The sequence below is a fragment of the Protopterus annectens genome, chromosome 1.part1 (assembly GCF_019279795.1).
Source record: "Protopterus annectens isolate FY-2018-M chromosome 1.part1, PAN1.0, whole genome shotgun sequence".
Classification (NCBI taxonomy): Eukaryota; Metazoa; Chordata; order Ceratodontiformes; family Protopteridae; genus Protopterus; species Protopterus annectens.
The window spans coordinates 1,239,397,463-1,239,419,790 of record NC_056726.1 but is presented as its reverse complement, the minus strand read 5'-3'; the positions used below and the strand labels follow the sequence as shown (position 1 = coordinate 1,239,419,790).

Here is a 22,328-nt window from a genome sequence, read left to right as displayed (position 1 = left end):
GGACAAATCTCGAAGTCAGTGACACTTTGAAAAAGTAGTACTTTTAACTTTAGACATTGATAGAAGAAGAGAATGTGGGGGACAAATGTCGAAGTCAGGGACACCTTGAAAACGTAGTACTTTTTAACTTTAGACATTGATAGAAGAAGGGAATGTGAATTGATATGTATTTTCTGAACTAATAGAAGCCTTTAACTCTAAATGTTGCCGTAATTTATTAAGTGTAATTCACCACAGTTTCTCAATATGTCATCAGTTTTAGGAGGGATTAATACGGACAGAGCATTTTTTTTTTTTTAGTAAAACGTAGGTAAGTCCTTAAAAACACATTTGAGAGGTTTGGAAACAATGCTCTTGTCCCTGTTTTTTTTTTCCGCTGACATTCCCTCAGAGATAGGGTTGCCACCTTTTCAAATACCCAAAGTGGGACATTGTTTTGTAGAAACATGAAATTTTGCAGGGCAAAACATACCCATGATCAGTGCGAAAGACAAAACGTCACTTTTTTCCCAAATAAAAGCTTATTATTGTAGCATTTGAGTTGTTTATGCTATTTCATATAACATTTAGGTGTTTCAGATGTAAAATAACTGGTTTATGTAACTATTAAACTGGAAATATTTTTGTCCTAAAATCTCAGGACATTTGTGATTTTTAAGTTTTTTTTTCGCAGGACATGACTGCCCAAACAGGGACTGTCCCTCGCAAAGAGGGACGGGTGGTAACCCTACTCACAGAGTGCCAGAATCCCCCCAAGTGAGTAATTGGCTACGAACAAATACATACATAGCAGAACCTTCCATCTCCAAATTGAGGAACACTGCCTTTCATAATGTGGAACAAATGGGCAAAATGTGGAACACTCACTAACAGCTTGCTAACAAATTAATTTATGAAGCTCATAGGATGGTTGAAATGTGATATTTTCAAATATATAATATTTCTTTTAATGAATTTGTATGATTCAGTTCTATTTACCAAGGATATCAGTTAAAAAAATGCTGACAGTGAATGTGTGACAGACCTTTCAATGTGGAACTTTGAGGAACATGAATGTTTTAAGACTCCAAATGAGGAACGTTTCTAATGAGGTACACTTGAGAGGTATGACATATAGCTTAATTTTTGGCATTGTATTAGAACTTTACCCCACCACGATTTTTGTGCAGGAATGGGCACCACTTTTGCCCTGTCAATCATGTACACCACTTACATGATTGACAGGGTAAGCCTGTGTGAGGTTGCATGCAAAATATGGCTGAGTGACAAGTCATGCAGATTATCCAGCCACCTGTTGAATATTCATTTTGAAAATTCCATCTGTGACTGTTTGTTTCTGTTCTTGAAATATGGCCATTCCAAGATAGTTATTCTGTGTATAAGAGATGTAAGGACAGGTTCAACTATTAGCAGGTCAGAAGGGCAGTATTGATGCTGTACTTTACACCCCCGCCTAGTTTTGTGCTTTAAATTGCTTTTGCCCTGCACCCCCCACCTTTCTTAACTATACTGTTGTGCTTATGAAAATAACACAAAGTGTGTGGTTTTCTGGTAAATTAGTGAACATGGAAGTCACTAAATAATGACACATATTTTAGTTTCAGACTTTACATTCTTCTGAAATGCACGCTAACATAAAACCAGTCATGCTAGCAAGTGTCTAAGTTTGTAAAGGCAGTACTTAAATTCTCTCCCTCCCTATATTTGGGAGTTTGTCCCCTATTATAGTAGGCTTTGTTCAGAATTTGTGCGTTAACACATTGAGAGGTATGTGTCACTGTTAACTGCAACTGCATGTTAAATGTTACGGTTCTAAGTTTGTACCTGTCTTAGCTTAGTTACTGCAATCCACTTTCTCCTGAAAAGCAGACATTACAAATAAAAAGAAATCGCATTTTGAAAAATACATATCAGCAGACCATGCAAGAGCGTGACCTTAATCGAAATAAAGCGTAACTACAGATACTCACACCAAACCCCTTACCTTAAGAACACTGTTCAACAGTAAGGACTCATGTAGAATCAGAATGACATGTAAAATTCCTTGGCATATAGGGAGTGGCACCACAAATAAATACTGGATGTGAAACAGCTAAGAAGCAGCAATAATCAAAACCAAATGCAAGTAAAGAGATCTGCCATGTGCGCTTCTGCAGAGGACTAGAAATACTTTAGGTGTATGCTGTTATATAGAATACGTAACGCTCACTTGCAGCAGCGCGCAGATTCAACTACACTGTTTTCCATATTGTATTTGGCGACGTTTAGTATGTCATGTTTATTCATAGTAAGACTAGTAATTACAGGGAAACACGGAGTACTGGGCGGGCTTTGGGCGGTTCTTGCTACTGCGCATCTGGTGGGGTAATGTTCTAATGCAAAACCAGTTTTTTAAATATATACGTTTTGTTGCGCAAACTGCAAGACAGGACTGCTGGATGATAATGTGATATAAGAAACACACAGTGAAAACTAGCAGGGTAGATCCTCGGCCTCTATGATTGTTGATGGGTTTCAGGTCTTTAGCATTTTCCAAACTTTTTGAAAAAGTCTTAGTTATCCTGAGATGGCTATAGAGTTTTCTTTTGGGCATCTGGAACATGTAGATGGCCTTGCAACATTCATAGGGATCCCCTGCCGTGAAGCTCATCCTCTGGCTAGTCTACCAAAGTTTACCGTTGTTTTAAGGATGCTGAATGTTTCCTAAACACTCCTCGCGTAGCGTAGGGCATAAAGGTGACATTCAGGTATACCCTCCTCTTTTTTGTGTGTTTGTTAGAATTACAGTGATCACTGCTGTTTGCGGAAGTCCTCACCATTGCAAATAAGTACCCATTTGTGTTTTTGTTTTCTTTTCTTGATTTTTTTATGCAGTTTGGGTGGGGGTTAATGTCATCCAGGAAGTAGATTCCCCATGAAGACCACCACGATGTGTCTTTTTTTCATAGGAGCTTATGGCCATATGTCTTGTTCTACTTGTCACACGTTTGTCCTGAAAACTCTTCATAGTAGGCTTTCTTCCCTTTCATTGTGTCTTGAGAACCAGCGTCTTAAGCTTCTTGCTAAAGATACTATGGATGGGTCAACCGTCAGGAAAGAAGAAGAGGAAAAAGGTAAGACTGGAATCGTCTGTTGTCCACCTTCTTCCGGGTGTTTCTCCAGAGGTTGTTACAAACCTGGAGACTCACCTGGCTGTGTTGTTAGATTTCTTTGCCGTGTCCAGGTGGAGGCCGGCAAGGATGTGACAGGCAGCATGTCCGACGAGGCTTTTCAGATGTCTGTTTCAGGTGTTCAAGGGGAACCATTGTTGAATGTTTCTGAGAGGTCTAGGTGATTCTGCAATTTCTCCTTAGGGAAGAAGTTCCTACTATGGTTGTGGAATGCCGTCCTAAGTCAGAGCCTTCTCAGTTTTCTAGGACGAATGGTCCCTTAAAAAGAAACAGAAAACTACACATTTCTTCTGCTCCTAGGGATCCACAAAGTGAGTGGCAGGTCTTTATTAAGGTTATTTAATGCTTTACTGTCATTAAGACCTCCTGAAGGGGCTTCAGTTCCTGCTCCTCCTTGGTGTTCTTCTTCTCCTAAATACCCTAGGGAATTAAATTCTTCTGAGGAAGAGTTGGATTCTGATGAAGAATCACTTACTTATTCTACTCAGATTCCTTTTCCTTTGGACTACGAGTCTGAGAAGGAGGAATCTAATAGTCCAGCTACTGTTTCGGAGGAAATTTCTTTTGGGGATACAATCTGTAGGATGATGGGATTTTTTAAGTGGGATTGTGCCCAGGTTTCTGATATCCATAAGAGGTACTATGAGTTATTGCAGATGAAATCTCCTAAATCTATCCTTCCTGTCTTGGCTGCTTTACTGGATGTTTTTCCCAATGACTCAAAAGTGCCAGATTATTTACCCCCTGCTCCCAAGAAGTCTCATAGGTTTTATAGGGTGGCTGAGGACTGTTCCTCTTTGTTCAGATGTCCCGCTGCTGACCCCTCTGTGGTGTCTGTAGCCTCTAATAAGCTGTCTCACTTGCTTACTTAATCCAAGTTACTGCCTTCTGACAAGGACAGCAGAACCATGGCTAGACTGGGTAAGAAGGCTTATACTTTGGCTACCCTAGCTTTTAGGGCTATTAATTATCAGACCCATATATCTAGGTATGTGTTGGCTCTTCTTTCTCATGCTTGTCAGCTTTTTTTGGATCTTCCGGACTCTGAGAGTAAATCTTCTGCTCTTTCCTTGCTAAGGACTTCTCAAGTAGTTTGTCATTTTAACAAATGTAGTTATGATGCAGCATATGCCTCTTCTAGGGCTGCTGCTTTTGGTTCAGTACTGAGGAGGTATTCTTTGCTTAGGCTTCAGCCTTTACCCAATGATATTAAGGCTAAGTTAATGGATGCTCCTCTGGATAATAATTTTTTGTTTGGGGAAGTGGCTGCTGGTTTAAGTCTCTTCAGGACAAGGGGAAGGCCTTACAGGAGGTTAAACGTGTTTTTGTTTCTCCTGTGCCTAAATTTCAGAGAAACTACCCTTCTAAGCCAACCTTTGTTCCTAGGCAATCTCATTCACCTGCTAAAGGTAAAAAGGGTGGTAAATGGGCTTCTCCTGCTAAGGCCACTCAGATTGCAGGGATTCAAAAGCCTTCCTTTCCTGACAAACCAGGTGCTGTCTGACTATCCACCTGTTTCCAGCCACATTCCTCTTTCTCTTTGCCTTTCACTTTCTCTCAATGTTTGGCTTTCAATCACCCAGGATTCTTGGGTTCTGTCAGTTATTCATCAGGGGTACTTCATGGTGTGAATTTCTTGTCCTCCTTTTATGGGCATTCCTCAGTCTTCTTGGGAACAACTTCCTTTTTTCCCCAGAAGTTCTTTGAGATCTCTTGTCACAGGGTACTATTCAAGAGGTGCCTGTATCCCAAAGAGGAAGGGGGTTTATTCAAGAATGTTTCTAGTGCCCAGAAAAGAGGGTACTTTGAGACTGATTCTAGAACTCTCTCATCTAAACAGTTTTCTGAAGGTGCCTTCCTTTCGGATGCTGTCCCTTCAGGCCTTGTTTCCTCTGTTGCTCCCTCAGGCCTTTCTGGTGTCTCTGGATCTCAAGGATGCTTATCTCCATATTCCAATCCATCCTGTTTTCAGGAAGTTTTTGATTTTCTCTGTTGCTTCCTGGCATTTTCAGTTCTGTGCTTTGCCCTTTGGCTTTTCTACTGCCCCAAGGGTGTTCACCAAATTCCTCGCTCCTGTGATTGCTTTTTGCAAGCTTCAAGAGACCCAAATATTTCCTTACTTGGATGACCTGCTTATTCAGGCATCCTCTCTAGACGTCTTTTTGCAAAATCTTCATTTTACTATTTCTCTTCTTTAGAGCCTGAGGTTCACGATAAACTTCAAAAAGTCTTCCCTGACTTCTTCTCAGGATAATGTCTTTCTGGGTTGCAAGATTCAGACAGTGCCAATGCTGGCATCCCTGTCTCCTCCAAAGGCCTTAACTCTGATTTCTTACTTTCAGACTGTTCTTCCCCTGGCCTCCATTACAGTCAGAGAGTTTCTCAGAGCTCTGGGGTTCATGGCTTCCACCATTCCGATGCTCCCTCTGGCCAAACTCCACATGAGGAAGAGTCGTTTCTGAAGTCAATGTGGCATCAACATGTGCATCCTCTAGACTTTACAGTATCTCTTCTCCCTTGTCTCAAGAAGGAACTTCTGTGGTGGATTCAGCAGTTACCTTTGAATCCAGGGCTCCCTTTCCATCTCCTCTTCCATCTCAGGATATGTTCACAGATGCTTCAGATGTGGGATGGGGAGCAACATTTGGCTCTGTGAAGTTTCAGGGAGTGTGGTCACCTTGTCAGCAGAAGGAGCACATCAACGTCAAAGAGATGAGCGCTCTTATGCTGGCTCTTCAGGCCTTTTGTCCTCTTTTCTCTCCAGGGCCTCACAAGTTATTCACAGACAATACCACAGTTATGTGGTGTATCAACAAACGGGGGGAGGGGTACAAGAACTTATTGCCGGCTGGCACTTTTGGTACAGAATCTGGCTGTCAAGTATCAAGTGACTCTTCATGTAATTTATATTCCATCAGATCAGAACATTGTAGCAGACACACTGAGCAGATCTTTCACTCAGTCCCACGAATTGGGTGCTTCACATGGATGTGTTTCTGGACATTGTTCAACAGTGGGATACTCCTCAAGTAGAACTTTTTACCTCCCCTCTGGACAGACATCTTCCTCTGTTTTATGCCAGAGTCCCAGGTCCTCTGGTACGGAAGGTGGACACCCTCTCATTTTCTTGGAAGGGGATGTTTCTTTATGCATTCCCTTCCTCTCATTCTGAGAGTCCTGTTCAGGATTCAACAGGATAGTCCCAAAATCGTGTTGGCGACCCTTTTGGCCAAGACAGCACTGGTTTGCTCTACTTCTGCATCTAGCAAAGGGCAGTCATCACAAGTTACCTCACAGGGTGGATCTACTCACACAAGACAAGGGATCTCTCATCCATCCCCACCTGTCCACGCTTCAACTGACATTGTGGGTGATAGGGTTTTGATCCCTCATAGACATCTTTTTTCTGTGGACGTGCAGCAGGTCCTGCAGGAGGCCAGGAAACCTACTACTAGGAAATACTACTTATCTAAATGGAAGATGTTTTCTGTTTGGTGTGTTTCTCATGACTTGGACCCACTTACTGTGGATGTTTCTTTGTTTCTCTCCTATTTGTGTGAGTTGCTCAATACTGGTTTGGCCTATTCTTCTATTAAGGCCCACTTATTAGCTCTTTCTACTTGTCTGCCTTTAACTCCCCTGTTGGCTGCTAGATTTGAGGCTAAGCAATTTCTTAACGGCGTCCTTAATGTTACACCTCCCAGGAAGCCTGTTCCTAATGTTACACCTCCCAGGAAGCCTGTTCCTCCTCCCTGGGATCGTAATTTAATTCTGGAGAAATTGACCCAGACTCATTTTGAGCCTGCTGTTTCAGCTTCCTTGCAAAATTGCTCTTGGAAGACAGTTCTCTTGTTAGCACTTGCTTCTGCCATACAGGTATCTGAGTTGCAAGCCCTTATGGCTTGTCAACCTTTTTTTGATATTTCATGAGGACTGGGTGTCCTTGCGTACTAATCCTTCTTTTTATACACAAGGCAGTTAATGAGTTGCCACTTAATCAGTCTATTAATTTGCTTTCTTTTTCCCCTCTCCGCAATCTGACAGTGAGAGGGTGCTGCATACCTTAGACATGCATAGGCAGCTCAGATTTTATTTGGATAAGACAAAAGCTATCAGAAAATCTGATCAGTTGTTAAGTTTCTTTTCATTCTAGGTCTTTAGGATTGCCTGTTTCCAAGCAAACTATTTCTGCTTGGATTTCAAAGGCTATTTCATTTTGCTACACTTTTCATGGCGAGGACCTTCCTTCTTCTGTAAAGGTGCATTCTACTAGAGCTGTGGTTTCCTGTGGTGCTATTTTCAAGGGTGCAGATAGTAATGTTATTCCTGAAGCAGCTACCTGGACTTCTGTGCATACTTTCACCAAACATCACAAGTTGGATGGTATCTCCAGAGCTAGAGCTGGTTTTGCTAATGCCATTCTTCATGGCGTCTTAGAGGGCTCTACTACTGCTTCCTTCTCCCAAGTTTCTTCTTGAGCTTTGTCACTCTCCCATAAGTTATGAATACTGCAGCGGTGAATGTAAGGACATAGTACAGTTGTATAAAATCGTACCATAATGTTAGATGCCCTTGCCTTCACCACTGCAGAATTCACTACCTCCCTCCATCCCCTAGGCTTTTATTTGTCTTGGATGTGCAGGTTCTGTTTGGTTTTCATTGGACTGCTGTTCCTACTGGGGCAATAATTTCTGAGGATAGTATGCCTGAACATCACCTTTATTCCCTATGCTACATGAGTGTGTAGGTGACGTTCAGTGTACCTTAATGCAACGGTAGACTGGCTGGATGACAGGTTTCATGGCATGGAATCCCATAAGTTATGAATACTGCAGCAGTGAAGGCAAGGACATCTACCATTATGGTAAGATTTTACACAACTGTACTTTTGCAAACTTATAGTCATTGCCAAACTCGTCAAGTCCATAAATAAGGCACCACTGCTTTAGCATGTATTCCTAAGTAAAGAGTACTGAAACGTTCGTCCATATAAAACTAGTTTATTCGAACACGTTAGCGCTTTCACCTACAGGCTTCTTCAGACGTACAAATAACAATGAAATCACGCTAATTAAATAGTCTTCACATGAATCCTATTGGATAAATCACGTGAAACAATTAAAACCACACTATAATCTACAATAAAATTCTACTACGATCCCTATTAGTACTGTACAAACATCTCCTAATAATGTGCATATATACATAAGAAAAAATACAAATTAAATAACCTATATTGTTGTGTGTGTACTCTTATACTAATGAATTAGCACGTAATTCATAACAAAAAGGGCTGCATGATCATAAATTAAATCTAAATATACTTCAGTGTTAAAAACTGCGTTGAAAAACACCTATATAAAAACACATATATAAAAAAACACATATATATAAAAAAACATACATATGTATAAATCACACCCATACATAACACATGTATGCAAAAGTTAATATGCAAGAAATATATGTGGTGACCCTGAGCATCAACTCTACAATAAATGTGTATAAAAAACAACACATATAATTCAACTAATTTTATCTGTATTCCTTACAGCTCACTGATGTTTTATAGGTTTTCTACATCTCTTCTTCTTGAGTACCGGTCTAATATTTACCCTATCATTCAGACCGGGTGGTCTATCAGATTTACACCTGATAATCCATTTCATCTCACATTCAACAGAAAACAAAACAGCTGTCTTGACATGTTTGGCTAATGCATTGGTTTCCGTGCCCATTCTAATGTGATATAAATGCTCCCTGACCCGTTCTCTTAGGGGTCTGTGGTACATGCTTGACATTTGGCTAAATATATCACATTCTTACTCGTGCAGTCAGTACCCGTATTAAATCTAAAAACATAATTGCTGTTGGGATGTATAAAAGTAGTGTTAGTATCAATAGCTATACATTGATTACACTTCCCACAAGGCACAGTATTGTGTCCAACGTCACGAGGTTTAACCTCCGTGCCTATTAACGTCTTATAACACAACATATTCCTTAGGTTAGGTTTATTCTTATATACAATCGTGGGTTCCGGGCCAACCAAATCAATAATCCGTTTATCTAACCTAAGTACCTCCCAGTGCCTAATCAATGAGTCCTTAATGCATAATGCATCTCTGGTATAAAATAAAGGGGCTCTCACAACTTCTGCTATTAACCTGTCATTACAGACCTCACTATCAGAATGTTCAGAAAAATAAGGTTTAGCCACTGTATTCCTAAGAGAATGGACGTCATTTAAAACGTACTCAAAAACTCTATCACTATATCCTCTGTCAATAAACATAGTTCTAAGCTGACCTATCTCTTCAACATACCCTTCATTGCTCGGATTGAGTCTAGACGCTCTCATTAATTGACTTTTCAAAATATTATCAAAGACATGTTTAGGGTGCATACTCTGACGGTGTAACAGAGTATTCCTGTAACATGATTTCCTATGAATAGAGGTATTAACTAATCCTGAGGGTAATCTGGTAATGTTAACATCAAGAAAAGAAATAGTGTCTGAGGAATAACATAATGTAAAGTCCAGAAAGTCAGTAGAATTATTAATCTCCTCAACAAACGTTAACAAATATCCAACATCCCCATGCCATATAAAATCACCTTCTCTTTAAACCCATTGGTATGAAAAAATCTTTCTGCAAAAACACTTCTTCTCCAAACATAAAGACATTATTAGACAGGATGGTTTCCATGAAAAGACACAACATGTCAACCATACTATCAGTATAAGAGGAATGTGAGTGTAGAAACTTCTGCATATACGATATCCCAACCTCATTTGGTATCTTCGTGAAAAGACTCACTACATCTAGAGTCACTAGAGCATACTCACAAGAGTCACTCAATAGTTTCAATTCTTCATACAAATCCAGTAAGAATTGTTTACTATACTTTAAAATATATGGAATCCTATTCACAAGAGGCCTGATATGATATTCAACATACATAGACATGGGTTCCGTGAGCCAACCTTGGCCTGCAACTATAGGTCTCATAGGTGGCCTCTCTAAAGATTTATGTACCTTGGGCAGGCCTTGAATGACAGGTATTCTAGGATTAAGAACCTTCAAATAACCAGAATAACTAGAATGTGAGATGAAATGGATTATCAGGTGTAAATCTGATAGACCACCCGGTCTGAATGATAGGGTAAATATTAGACTGGTACTCAAGAAGAAGAGATGTACAAAACCTATAAAACATCAGTGAGCTGTAAGGAATACAGATAAAATGAGTTGAATTATATGTGTTGTTTTTATACACATTTATTGTAGAGTTGATGCTCAGGGTCACCACATATATTTCTTGCATATTAACTTTTGCATACATGTGTTATGTATGGGTGTGATTTATACATATGTATGTTTTTTTATATATATGTGTTTTTTTATATATGTGTTTTTATATAGGTGTTTTTCAATGCAGTTTTTAACACTGAAGTATATTTAGATTTAATTTATGATCATTAATTCATTACTATAAGAGTACACACACAACAATATAGGTTATTTAATTTGTATTTTTTCTTATGTATATATGCACATTATTAGGAGATGTTTCCACAGTACTAATAGGGTTCGTAGTAGAATTTTATTGTAGATTATAGTGTGGTTTTAATTGTTTCACGTGATTTATCCAATAGGATTCATGTGAAGACTATTTGATTTCATTGTTATTCGTCTGAAGAAGCCTGTAGGTGAAAATAAACTAGTTTTATATGGACGAACGTTTCAGTACTCTTTACTTAGGAATACATGCTTGTTTTTGTTCCTTGAAGGTCTAAAGCAGTGGTGCCTTATTTATGGACTTGACTATAATTCTGCCTGGGACCCCACGTACACTTGTGAGTTTGGCTATTATTATTTTTGTCTCTGGTTTATATAAACTTATAGTCATTGGTAAAGCAGTTACAACATTCTGTATTGTCCTTAAAATTCTTTGAAAAGAAAAAATGTTGCCACAGTATGTAGATAAAAAGTGACTGCAATAAGAGAAAGAACTTAATGTCTTGAAAGGGCTGCCAATTGTACTTATCTTGACTATTTCTGGCAGTGTATTCAGTATTATGGCTAACATGGGAATTTAGTATAGATGGTAAAAGCAATGGGTTTTTAATAAGCTTCATCATCTTGGGACCGAGCAATTCACTCCCTGCAAACTGTAGAATTCGGAGTAGCTACATTATCAGTTGCCAAAACTGGAACGTTTTTGTTTTGAAATCTGAGATTTTGCAAGACAAACCACCCCACCAACCAGTGCAAAGAGGTGAAATTCACTTTTTGCCAAAATAAAAGCTTTTTCTTTTGGTATTTCAGTAGTTTATACTCTTTCATATAATATTTAAGAGTTTCAGATATAAAATAATTGTTTTATGCAGCTTTAAAAAAAACTTTAAATATATGGTTTGTCATAAGAGCTCAGGACACTTACCACTACATTTTTTATCACAAAACGCAACTGCCCAAATAGAGACTGCTGTGTGCAGAAAGGGGCAGATGCAGATGGTAACTCTATATTTAACCAGACAGCAATCTTAAATTGATCTGAAAAGTATCTGATCTGCCTAGATGTTTTAACTATTTAAAAAAAATGTATTCTTGCTCCCCAGTGTCAGATCCTCTAGTTTAGAGCTTACCCCTTCACTTGCTCCATCATTTCCATTTTTTCCTGTTTCTTAACTTTCTTACACTCTAATTTTATCTTAACACCTGTAATATCACTTGTGACATAGGCAAACATACACTTATGTAAAAGTATTCAAACCATATTTTAAAATTCACATTTATAAACATTAAACATTACATACATTGTTCTATATTATATAATCAAAGCAACATTGCATACATTTTTCTGCCTTCTCTTAAACCTTACTCCACCTCCAAAACATTTTTCTGAGTGCATTGTTCCCACAATTTCCATTTTATCTATGTAAATTACTCCTACCTTTTTCTAAAGATCCCACTTCCTGTTCTTTTATCTCTGGTACAATATTCGCTACTTCAAGTATAGTTGGTTTAGACTTTAATTTCCATTCTCTAGTAATTGCTTTTTTGGCAGCCACCAGAAATAAACTTAAGAAGGCTTTACTATGTCTAAGCAGTTCAGATCCTGCATCCCAGCTCATTAAATCATACCCTTAGTTACACTCATTTGCTTTCCCAGAATTCCTGACAGAGTACTTTGTAGAAAATTTTTAAAGTCTGCCAACTCATTATACTCCGAGAACATATGCTCCCAGGTTCCTTCCTTCTTCACTATCACACCTAAATCTTCTAGATTTTGTTGGGTATTTGTGAGCCATACATGTCATCCCATTGTTTCTTTGTGATTTGCTTATCTAATCTCTTATCCCAATATTTTCTGACCTCCTGTGATTGATCCCTATTATGCAATATTTTATATGCTCTACTAATTGTCCCTTTTTTGAACAACTGAAACGAAAAGCTATGAACTGCAGAGTACCACACACCCAAGAACACGGAGTAACTGTATTGTACATTAAAAACCTTATTTAATACAAATTATACATTGATCATCAATAAAAACTGGCATATAATCAACAGCGACAAGGGTTTAAGAAGTAAACTACCAGAAAAAACAAAAATAGTCTGCAAAAGAGGTAGGAATTTGAAACAAATCATGGAGAGAAATGTACAGGGACTACCGTGGAGGAAGGGCATGTTCCAATGCAATATGTGTAATTACTGCTCTTACATGAATACTGGAGAAACTTTTTGTATTATGAATGTTACTTATGAGGTGACACACAAATTTACCTGTCAGTCCAAAGGTGTAGTGTATTTAGCCCAGTGTCAACAATGTCCTGCATTCTGTTTTGGGAAAACTGACAGGAAACTTCGTGAACGTGTTTATGAACATCTGTATGCTATCAAGAAAGGTAGATCAGAAAATGCATTAGCAAAACACATATTAGAACACCTGAATCACAAATTCCTGATTACAGCTGTAGACTGTGTTCAATCAGATGGTAGGGGTGGACCACACTGTGTACAGTTAGAGCTCTTGGAACTATGCTGGCAGATGCGCTGTAATACTAGTATTTTTCCAGGACTTAATGAAATATGCTCCCTTTATCCCATATTGAAGCTAAGAAGTTTGAGTAGGTAGGTATATATGTGTACATATTCACTACTCAGACCAACTAGATATAATCTCATATAGGTATACCAATGCATTTGATTCACATACCCATGCACTTATATATTTACATTCTTTAACTATATGTATATATTAGGCTCCAACCCAATGAATAACCGAGGGTTTACATTATGGTGAGACCTATCTAATTATTAGCCATTCATGTTTCCAAATAGATGGCTACCATTTTAATTAATATAGACTTGCTTATAGATGCACATTTCCGTATTAACATGTGTTTATTCTCTTTTTTTACATTCTTTGTGTCCACATATATTTTTACATGCTTGTGTATATTTGATCTTTGTTTACTGAATAGGTTCATAGTTTCGTTGTTTGTACATATTTTTATTTTTATTTGCTTGTATTTATTAGACCTAGGTTAATCTTATAGGTCTACAGTTTAGAATGTATATAACACACACTATTTATTTCAAAATAAATCATTAAAAATATTTTCGTATGTTAGGGAATTACAGGGTCAAACTGTTTTGCATTCGATGGAAAACATGATTTCACATGCTGTTCAACATTTATCTTACTATGTTTTTACCTTTTAAACTATTTAATGTTAAATGAGCATTTCAATCAACTGTAGCGTTTGTATTTCCGGCACTACCGCTCTACGATATATATTGTAGTTGTTGCGAGGTCTTTTTGTCTGAAGAAGTCCCACAATTAGGGAGACGAAAAGCGCTTAACCTGTACACGTATTTATTTATTTTATATAATTTGTATTAAATAAGGTTTTTAATCTACAATACAGTTACTCCGTGTTCTTGGGTGTGTGGTACTTTGCAGTTCACAGCTTTTCGTTTCAGTTGTTCAAGTTTGAATTGGTCACTGAGTTTATGAATTGTCCCTTTTTTAACAGCAGCTTCTGTTCTATATTCAGTTAAAAACTTAACCAGTGCAGGTCTCTTTTAGGATTCCCTATCCCTTTCTCTTTCTCTACACCCTAACCTCAATCCCTGATAGGGAAGGCAATCTCTAGCCTGCAATCTAAGTGTCTCATTGGCCTCTTCCCATTCTGTTACCTTTACCTCTCTGTTTTTTCCCAATACCTTTGTTTCTTTGCCAGCTTCCACCAGTAAATTCCATCCCCCTCCTGCCTATTCTCTGTACCCCCAATTTGCAGTAATCCCTATCGGCAGAATCTCCTTTCTTGCATTGGCTTGGTTCTTAGTATATTTTCTACTACTTTGTGAATGTAATACTCTGTATGACTGTTGCTGTTATTCTCCTTATGAATCTGCATACAAAATCCCACTCTTTCCTTATTTCTTGAATTACCCACCTGCTTCATCATCATTCCTTTTCACTTTGAATTGCAGCTTTCTGTTTGTGTTGTGTAAAAGAGGCTTAACTGAGTTACTTTAAAATATTCCTTCAAATCAGAGAAAACTAAACCTCCTTGTTCTAGTAGCAGGATCAACATATCCCACTTGACTCTTGCCCTCTCTTAAAAATACTTAAGCTCTTTATTAAGTACTATCCACAACTCTAATTTCATGACATCTTATTATTAAACATTATAATACTTACTATTAGCCTCCAGAGTAAAAGTTGCTAATGCTATAATATCCCATCTTGTGTTTGTGTAATATATCAGCATTGCACAATACATATAAAAATGTTCCACAACACATGGTATGCTTATGTTACATGAATATTGTTAGTATTTTTGTATATTTTGTACTGAGTGTGTATGTGTGTATTTTATTTTTAATTGAGAACTTTTCTCGCGGGGTATAATACCATCAAATTCAAAATATTAAAATAAAAAAATAACTAACTAGATGCTGTCTTTCTTACAATGTGCACTACAGTCTACTAACCTGCTTAAGTGGGAAGTATATATTTGGTGTCAAACCACAGGTGCAAAAAAGAACTTGAGCAAGCAGTCTTTTAAAGAAGAGAATTTCCCCTTTCCCCAAGGTACAGTGACCTCAGAGTTGACTATATTCATTAAGAAGTTGAGTGTGTGGAATAATTTGACTCCCAATGAAAATCACAACTGAATTCTGCTTTGAATTCATTTTGCTCTTCAAATTCAAGCAGAATTCAAAGTCATGTTCCACAACAATGTCACAAAACCACTAAAGCATTCTATATGTTTTGAAACTGACAGATACATATATGTAGTGTTTATGCTTTAATTTTTTTTTGTTAAATATCAATTAGAAATATAATAGTATTTTTCATGTAAAGATTTTCAGTTGAGTAATTTGCTTAAACAAAACATAAGAAACTAATATGCCTTAACTATGTACACTATTTACGCTTGCTGCACTTACTTTATTACAAGATATATAAAGTTGCAAATTCAAAGATGTTTAATTTCCTTTAAGTGTAAGATCATAAATAGCATATAGAAGATTTATCCGTCTATCTATTAAGTTGAAAGTCACTATCAACTGCAAAATGTTGGAATATGAATTGGATACAACAATCCTGGATGTAGATCTTGGTTTTTGATTTCAATCTCTTTTAAGTAAACACTCATTTAAAAATATGCAAAACTGTCAGAATTGAGGAGAAACTTTACTTTTCCATTGCCTTGCAATGGTCTTTGTTCAAAAATTGAGGTAGAGGGAATATTGAACATATCTAAATTTCATGATAGGAAAAAATGTCTGACCAAATGATCTGTAAAAAGAAATTGAACTTATTACAATATTCTTTTGACTCTAGGCAGTCATTAAAGATGTGTTTTCAATCAGCTTTAAGATTTATTTTACATCTCCAGCAACTTAAATAATTTTCATCTGCTATCTGTGAAGTGTAAAAAGCACTGTGAAGTCATTTCCATGTAATCATCATCATCAATCACCTTTTCTCCATTTTCTACAAGGGATCAGGGTGTTTGCCAACTGACTCCATCTCTATCTAGTCAATGCCACTGTCCAACCTTCCTTGATACTCATACCTGTCACATGTCTTCTCTCATGCAATCCATCTACCTCTTTGTTGGATGCCCTTGTTTCCTCTTGCCTTCTTCCTGTCTCTCCCAGATCTTCTTCACTAGATTATCTTCTGCTTTTCTGCACATGAGCTCAAACCACCGTAATCTGTTCTCTTTGGCCTTTTCTGCAATTGGAGTTACTTTGACTTCTACTCTTATATCCTCATTTCTTCATCTATCACATTCTATCACATTCTACCACCCATCTCAAGCATTTCATCTCCCTCATCTCTAGCTTCCACAACTGCTCTGCCTTCAATGCCACTGTTTCTGTGCCATGCAGTAGTACTGGTCACACTCATATTTTTACACCTTACTTTCTAGCTTCTTTGGCATTCTTCTGTCATATACAACACATGACACTCTGTGACAGTTGGTTGCAGACCGTCTGATTCTAACTTTGACTTACTCATTCAGACTTTCCTTCTTCTCAACCACCCCTCCAGATACTTGAAACTGTTAACTTGCTCCACTATTTTCCCTTCTATTTCAATTCTCAGCTTCTTCTGATGCCCCCTTTTACTGCTATTATAACTATCTTAACTGTACTCAGTTTCATCCCATGTGCCTTTAGTTTTGCATTCTATTCCCCCTGTTCTTTGCTGAAGTTCTTCCTCAGTATCAGTCTGTTTGTAATACCACATTGTCTGCATACAGCACCTTTGTTGCTCTGTCTCTGACCTGTTTGCTAACATAGTCCAATACCAACATGAACAGCAATGGGCTCAGAGATAATCCTGATGCAAACTGACTCCCACAGAAAACCCCTCTGTGAGACCGAACACTGTTCATACTTAATTCATTGGGTCCTTGTACATAGCCTGCACTAACTCTACCTATGCTTCTGGGACTACAACCCACCACAGGACTGCCAAAATCAGATTTCTTGTGACTCTGTCATATGCTTTCTCCAAGTCTATAAATGACCAGTTAGACTCTTTCCTCATCTCTAGCTTTTTCTCAACTGTTTATCTCACTGCAAACATTGAGTAATTTGTGCTGCATCCTGATCTGAATCCAAACTGTTTATCTCCCATCTTACTTTCTACTGCTTTTTGTATGTATTTATCAATCAGCCTCTCCAGAACTTTCATGCAGTGTGATAGGAGTTTGATACCTCTATACTGCTCACAGTTGTGAATGTCCCCTTTGTTTTTGTACACTGGCACTAGAATTATTATTTCCAGTCATTTGGGATATGCCTTTCTCTCCATACTGCTGTGTCCCCTATCTTCTCTCCATACTGCTATAAGTGTCCTCTATCTCACCCAATATTTTTATCATATCTGCTGTGACCTCATCTGAGCCTGCTACTTTCCCTAACTTCATTTTCCTTAGTGCTGTTCTTACTTCTTCCATATTGGGCTCCTTCTTTTCTTTCATCCGTGGCTGTGTCTGGGGCAGTACAGCTTCTGTGGAGTTTTCTTCATTCAGAAGCTGCTGAAAGTATGCCTTCTAGCTGCCTTTGATGTCCTGTGGACTGGTGAGCAGGTTGCTGCTAATATCCCTTATGAAGGGTGTCTTACTATCTTTCTGTCTTTGCCTTGCAATCTGATATAATTTCTTTGTGTCAAAGCTGGTAGTGTGCCTCTGATGCCTTGTTCTATTGCAACTCCTCTCACCCTCTTTGTTAGCCAACCAGTATTCCTTCCTAGCCTGGTTGGTCTTTTCTATCACACACTTTTTTCTGCATTCCTTTCTTTTGATGACTTCCTGGATTTCAGTATTCCACCACCAGCTTTCATTATATACCTTATTTCCATACCTGGCTCAGCCATATATCTGTTCTGTAGTCCTGACACATGCTGTTTTGAGGCGCTGCCATTTTTCTTCAACTTCAACTATTTATTTTCTTTTTTGAGGTGCTAGAGCCCTGAGTAATTTCTTGAACTTTTATGTTTTCTCTCCAGTCAACTTCCAGGTCTTTAACTCAGTCTCCATTGATCTTAGAGCTTTCTCTGACTACTGCTTGCAGATGTTTGTGGCAACCAGTGGTTTAAGCTGTGGGCTGAACTTTTCACTAGGGATGACTTTGCAATCACTAATTCTACCCCACTGCCCTTTTCTTATTAGGAAGAAGTCTATCTGAGTTGCATGTTGGCCACTCTTGTATATGATCTTATGACTATCACTCTTGCTGAACTATGTGTTGGTCACCATCAAACCATTTGCCGGACAGAAGTATGAAATGGCCTGTCCTTGTTTCTTCCTGTTGCCCTATCCATGTGCACTCAGGCCTTCCTCATATCCTGTTCTGTCTCTCCCAGTATGTGAATTCAGGTCACCTGTTATCAACACCAGTTCATGTTGTCAAGCTTTAGCTATTAGGTACTGCAATGGCTGTGTGAATGCACTTTTTCCTCACTATCAGAACCCTGCTGTAGGGCATAGGGTGAGATTATGAATACTGCCCTATACTTACACTGGAATATAATTGCCATGGGTCTGTCACTAATTCTGATGATATCCCTTACTGCCTTCTGAAGCCTCTCCCTCATCACAGTTCTAACGTCATTTCTAGCCTGTCCTCCTCCTGACTCTGGATCCCAAGCCAAGTGACTTTGCTGTACTGTCCTTCCATCTTATGTAAAGGATAAATGGGATGTCCATCCTCTTCCATACTGTCATGTCATCCACTTCCATGCTCCATCCTGTCAGTGAACCTACATTGAGTGTAGCAATTCTTAGTTCATGTTTGGCAGGTTGATTGGTTTTATGTCTAGCTTTCACTCAACAGAGCTATCCCAGATAACCTAAGCTAGGCAACTGGACACTGGCCAGCCAGTAAATTTTTGATCAACGGTTGCTGGGCTTTCTGGTGGACATGCACTGGCCAGGCATACATACACCCCAGCCATCATTTTCATGGGTCTGCGTAGGTCAGAGTAGGCCAGGTCCACAATCCACTTATCGGTGGTTAATACCTATGCCCATTTGGTGACATTATTTAACGTGACTGAATTACCTAGAGCCATATTTTACACTGAGTGGATATGTCCAATGCTAGAAGTCTAAATCTCAAAATGCACTCGCTTGAAGCACTCCTTAAAATGGAGGACATTGACATTTGTGCTGTAATAGAGACCTGGTTCGAGGCAGCAGAAAGCACCCCTGCACTACCAGGCTATAACTCATTCTACACCTTTTGGCCTCAGAACTTGGACCAAAGCTCCAAAGTTGGTGGTGTTTCCATATTCATAAAGGATGCACACACCTCCAGACTGGTAGCTCAACATAACACATCTGAGATACTTCAGGTGCAGCTAACATTGCAAACAGCAATTCAGGTCATAGCCTGCTATAGGTCCCCAACCATGTCCTGAGACTCACACTCCACATTCCTAAGCACCCTGAAGAATATTAGGGTCCAACCTAACACACTCATACTGGGCTTCAACTACCCTCTATTAACTGGGAAAACTACTCATGTATCAATACACTTGCCCAACGCTTGGAATTCATCAATTCCAATGCCCTGGACCAGCTTGTTCTTACCCCACTAGAGGTAGCAACATCCATGACCTGGTATACTAGCATGGGCAACCGTTGTCTATGCCAGTAGTCAACTCCTCCCTGGTTAGATCCGACCACAAACCAATCACCTTGGAAATCCACATCCTCCCCACAAGGGTAACCACCATGAAAAACTTCTCCAAAGCTAACTTTGGGCTCCAGCAGATTGCCAGGCACCCAGTTATTACTGCTGCACAGGTTAAAACAGCACTGTCCAAGACCAAGAAAAGAAGTCATGTACCTACCATAACGCTCCATGTTAGTTGTCTTCTTCTCGCCTTCTTTCTTGCTGGTTGGGTTCGAGCCAATCTCGGATCCCACTCGGCCATCTTTGAAAGCTCGAGAGCTGCTTACTGGCTCGAGGCCCCCTATAACCCATGATGCTAGTGCTAGATACCCAGATCTCGTTTGGTAAGTCTAACTGCAGACATAATAATAATAATAAGGGAATCCTATCCTAGAATGCAAAAATCTTACTGGAGAGACTACTAGTCAGAAAGAAATAGCCAGAGAAGACTCAGCCAGTGAAAAATCAAGAACTCTTTCTCAGTCCACTAGGATAGGGGGATGGAGGGTGAGGCAAGAAAAGAAGAAGTGAGAAGAAGACAACTAACATGGAACGTTATGGTAGGTACATAACTTCTTTATGTTAAGTTGCCTATCTCGCCTTCATTCTTGCTGATTGGGACAGCGTCCCTAGCACCTAAAACCCTGGGTGGCTCATCGGAAGAGACTCTTCAGAACAGTGGAACCAAAATCAGCTCTGCTCCTGGAAACCAAATCCAACTTGTAATTTGAAATGAAGGTATGTGGGTTGGCCCATGTAGCCGTGGCACAAATAGATTCCATGGGCAACTTAGCCTGAAAAGCCACCGAAGTAGCTAAAGCTCTGGTGGAGTGAGCTTTGGTTTGACTGGTAATTTGTTTATTCCTGAGTTGATATATGAATGTGATGATAGACAGACCTCGGTTTGGGGGCACACATGGTGGACAAGTGCATACAAGGCTTATGGACTCAAGACCAGATGAACCTACACATAAATCAAAAAGAGATGCTGGCAGTAAAACAGGCAATTCAGACATTCAGACCATTTCTTCAACAGGGTCATTTGCTGATAAGGACGGACAACACCACAGTCATGTGGTATATCAACAAACAGGGAGGCACACATTCATATCCTCTATGCCGGATGGCAATGGACCTCTGGAATGTGGCCCTGAGCCTCAACATTCAGCTCAAGCCATATTTGTGCCAGGAAAAGAAAATATACTAGCAGACATCTTAAGCAAAACCACCACGGATGCTTACAATGGATGCTGCATCCAGACATCTTCAAAATCATCAAAGAAATGGGGACTGCCAGAAATAGACCTGTTCGCATCCCCACACAACCACCAATTGAAAAAATTCTGCACAAGGACATACCACCCACTTGCTTGGAAGGTGGACTCTATCCTTCAGTTGGGAAAACCTGAAAGCATCTGCATTCCCACCTCTACCATTGATGCACATAGCGCTACTGAAGATCAAGGAAGATCACCGGATCATCTTGATAGCTCCAGATTGGCCAAGGCAACATTGGTACCGCTACTGAGGAGTATGTCCGGGAACACGCATGGCCTCTACCACTTACTACCTCTACTGCTAACACAGAAACAACTTCAAAATCCTGCATCCAAACTTGAAAAAACTGCAGCAAGCAGCATGGAACAATACATAAGGAAGAATAACAGATTTATCTCAAAGGGTTACAGACATTATCTTGGAGGCTGCAGACCCTCAACAAGGAAAACTTATACAGCAAAATGGAAAAGATATCTCATTTGAGTGCAACAAAGGAGTGGATGCATCATTGGTAAACATAGCTAACATCCTGGAATACTTAGCAGAGCTTTTCACAATGGTCTCTCCTACTCCTCCATTAAGATTCATGCATCAGCAATTTCAGCAGAATACAGGGATCCCTCCAGTCTTGTCTCAACCTCTACTCAGACAGTTTCTCAGAGGAATTAAAAATGTAAAGCCACCAAGGAAACCTCCATTGCCTACATGGGACTTGAACTTTGTGTTAGAAAAGTTGACACTTCCCCTTTGAACCAGCAGCAACAGCAGAATTACAGTACTTATCTTGGAAGACTGCATTCCTGCTTGCAATCACTTCAGCTAGAAGGGTTTCTTGAATTACAGGCATTAATGGCAGTACAGCCCTTCCTTATCTTCCATCAGGATAGAGTGTCCATGAGAACTAATCCTACCTTTATGCCAGAGGTGGTCTCCAGGGTATCATTAAAACAAGCAATACACCTACCAACTTTCTTCCCCAACCCACAGAACAGGGGGGAAAGATTGCTGCATACCTTGGATGTACACAGACAATTGCGCTACTACCTGGACAGAACCAAGAACAATAGAAAACTGACCAGCTTCTGGTAGCATATGCAACAGGAATGGAAGGAAAAGCAATTTCAAAACAAACAATCTCAAAATGGATAGGAAATTGCAT

General features: G+C 39.2%; 1 protein-coding gene across 2 annotated transcripts in view; it reads right to left on the bottom strand.

Annotated features, from left to right (window-relative positions):
• LOC122809560 (zinc finger protein 2-like) overlaps positions 1 to 64 on the bottom strand; it is a 79,504-nt gene extending 79,440 nt beyond the window's left edge. Inside the window, exon 1 of one of the 2 annotated variants that reach the window (XM_044081153.1) lies at positions 1 to 64. This exon is cut by the window's left edge and continues 548 nt beyond it. The gene's annotated coding sequence lies outside the window, so the exon portion shown is untranslated. The other variant, XM_044081161.1, reaches the window with a different exon arrangement.
• Between the last annotated feature and the right edge of the window lie 22,264 nt (positions 65 to 22,328).